Raw genomic sequence first — 3,389 nt, forward strand, 5'->3', positions numbered from 1 at the left:
GGTGTCCCCAAAACGGTGGTGGTGACTCCGAAATGGTGGTGTCCCCAGGGTGATGAGGACCCCAGGACAGTGGTGACCCCAGGATCATGTTCTCCCCAAAATGGTGGTGACCCCAGGATGGTGGTGACCCTGGAATGATGGTGACCCCCAGGATAGTGTCCCCAGGATCATGTTCTCCCCAAAATGGTTGTGACCCCAGGATGGTGGTGATCCCAGGATGCTGTCCCCAGGATCACATTCTCCCCAAAATAGTGGAGACCCCAGAATGGTGGTGACCCCAGGATGGTGGTGACCCTGGAATGATGGTGACCCCCAAGATGGTGACCCTGGGATCATGTTCTCCCCAAAATGGTTGTGACCCCAGCACGGTGGTGTTCCCTGGATGGTGGTGACCCTGGAACGGTGGTGAACCCAGAATCACATTCCCAAAATGGTTGCGACCCCAGAACAGTGGTGACCCTGGATGGTAGTGACCCCAGAACAGTGCTGACCCTAGCACAGTGGTGTCCCCTGGATGGTGATGACCCTGGAACAGTGGTGTCCCCAGAATCACGTCCCCAAAATGGTTGTGACCCCAGCATACTGGTGTCCCCCGGATGGTGGTGACCCTGCAACAGTGGTGACCCCAGAACAGTGGTGACCCTGGATGCTGGTGACCCTAGGATGGTGTCCCCTGCATGGTGGTGACCCCTGGAACAGTGGTGACTCTGGAAGAGTGGTGTCCCCTGGACGGTGGTGACCCCAGAGCGGTGGTAAGCCCAGAAGAGTGGTGACCCCCAGGACAGTGCTGTCCCCAGGGCGGTGCCGTGCCGGGCAGGACGTCCTGTGTGGGGCTGTCGGTGCTGCTGACTCAGCCACGGCCCCGAGGGCTTCCTGCCCGAGGGGGACGACAAGGGGGGCTACGGGGACAGCAGGGTCAGGGGGGGGCCTTCCTTCCCAGGGCACCGTGGGGGCTCCGGTGGGTCCCCCCCGGGGCAGGCAGTGGGACAGAGAGGGCTCAGGGACCAGCCGTGTGGCAGTCCCCATGTCCCTCTGTCCCCTGCCAGCTCTGGCCGGGGGCCGGGGGGCCACGGGGGTGTCCCCACGGAGGAAGCGCTGGGGCGGGAGCGCGAGGGTGTGCCGGGGCCGGCGGGGGAAGGAAGCGGGGCTGAATCCACGGAAGCGCTCCCCAGCCGCCCGCCGGGCTCCCCGGGGAGCGGGCGGGAGCGCCGAGCCCCGGCATTGTTCGGTGCCGGCGGTGCCAAGCCCAGTGAGCCGCCGGCGCCCACAGATGGCTCCGGTTAGCGGGACCCTCTCGGGTGCCAGCTTTGGTGACAAAGCTCCCACCCAGAAGGTGACGGTGCCGCCCGGGGACGGGCACGGTGGTCCCAGGCTGGTTGCTCTGAATCTGGCTCAGCCCGGCCGGTGGGCAACGGTGAGCAAGGCGGGAGAGGGGCCGGGAAGGCCGGTGGTGGCCGGGTGTTGGCTGCCAAAACCCTCAGGAGAGATCGTTGGGGAGCCAAGAAATCCCAGTGCCGGCGGGCGCTGCCCTTCCCCGCGGGGCAGTAAACAGGCTCCCTGCCCTGGCAGCTGGAACGCCTAAAATTTTCCATCCTCCGCCATCTCGTGCGCCAAAGGGACCCGGCCCCGCCGGCAGCGGGGTGGCCGGAGGGGTCACACACAGCTTCCCGCTGCCGGGAAGGATGGGAGTCCTCCATGCCACCCAGCTCCTTGCCTGGCATCGCCTGCCTCAGTTTCCCTCTACCCCTTCCCACAGGGATGGCCCTGGATTTTGGGAGGGGGCAGCCGGAGGGATCCATCCTCCCCTCTCCCCCCGCCGAGCACGAGATGATGATAAGCCATTTCCAGCCGGGCCGGGGAGGGGAGAGGGGTGTGGGGCAGGAATCCCTCACGGATGCCGGATAACGGGACGTTAGTCACATCCGCTCGTGCCGGACAGGTCCGGGCAAGGTGTGAGAGGAGCTTGGCTTGGGGACAGAGTGACCATGGGGCCAGGAGGGGAGGTCAGCGCCCACCTCCACCCCCTGGTCGGGGGGCTGCCCGCATGGTTCTGCCCCATGGGTGGCCGGAAGGAGACTGGGGTGGCCCCAGTGGACACGGAGCTGCTCCGTGGTGAACCACAGCCACCACCTTGTTCAACCTCCCCGAGCCCTAACGCCCCACGCGGCCGCACGGTCCCCCTGGAGGCCACCACAGTCTGTCCCTCCTGGAGCTGGGGCCCCTACGATCAACAGGCAAAAAATCCCAGAGCCTCGTCCCCCGCAAGCCGAGGCGCTGGCAGGACACACCGCACCACTCACCCTCATTACAGCTTTCGTCAGCGGCTCGTTTCCGAGCCGGCTTGCGCGGAGGAAATGATGAGAGGTGGCGGCGGCCGCAGGAAAACATTTGCAGGGCGGCCGGGGGGCACCAAGTGAGATCACGCTCGTCCCACGGACAGTCAGCACGGCTCGGGGGACAGGCAGCATCCCGGCAGGGGGTCAACCAGGGTCCGAGAAAGTCGTCAGGCCCCGGTGATTAACGAGGCGCTGATTTGGCAGTGAAGGAGCAGACAGGCGGATCCTCCCCGCCGCGATGTCCAGGTCCCTTGCTGCCTCCCGGGGCCCTCCAGACCTCCCCACGTGGAAGGGGAGGAGGGACCTGAGCCCCCGCTGAACGAGAAAATTACATATATTTATATAAACATGTTTTTGCTTTATGTTTAAGGGATTTCACAGCAGCTACGAGCCAAGCCACAACCCAACAAAAGTCACCAACTCTCACTAGTGCTGCACACCGAACTGGAGCAGCTGGAAACGGCCGTGACCCACAGCTCCTCCACCACCAGTCCAGCCACGTGTCCACAAACACCCCCTGCCCAAAAAACCAGGGGGCTCAGAGTGCCAACACCAAACAGACTGACACAGCAAAGCCCATCTCCCCTGGGCTCTCCAACATCTCCTTCTTCCACCCGCCGGCACGGCCACTCGCCCTCCCCAGTAAGACAGCTCTTGGACTTGTGGGCTCTACAAATAATTTTATTGAAATTTAACAAAAGTGGACAGATGCACTGGGAGGAAGGACCATAAATAGTGTACGTTTCCCAAACCCACGGGTCCTACCCACACGCTAGAGGAGCAAGGAGCCTAGTGTCAGTGAGTACGGTTCGGCTACACATCCACACGGGAAAGCACGACGTCGCACAGAAATCGTAAAAAAAAAAAATAATCAAAAGGAAAACTTTCCTTTTTTTTTTTTTGCTTGCTCCAACACCACAGTGGACACAGATACTATTTACAGCGACCTTCACATTTTCAAGATCCCTCCAGGTGCTCCCGAGGCCCTCTTGCCGCAGGAGGGCTGGAGGCCAGCGGAGGGAACGGGGGTCTGGGGGGGGGGGGCTGGCTGCC

Source organism: Calidris pugnax, unplaced genomic scaffold (genome assembly GCF_001431845.1).
Source record: "Calidris pugnax isolate Ruff unplaced genomic scaffold, ASM143184v1 scaffold247, whole genome shotgun sequence".
In the NCBI taxonomy this organism is placed as follows: domain Eukaryota; kingdom Metazoa; phylum Chordata; class Aves; order Charadriiformes; family Scolopacidae; genus Calidris; species Calidris pugnax.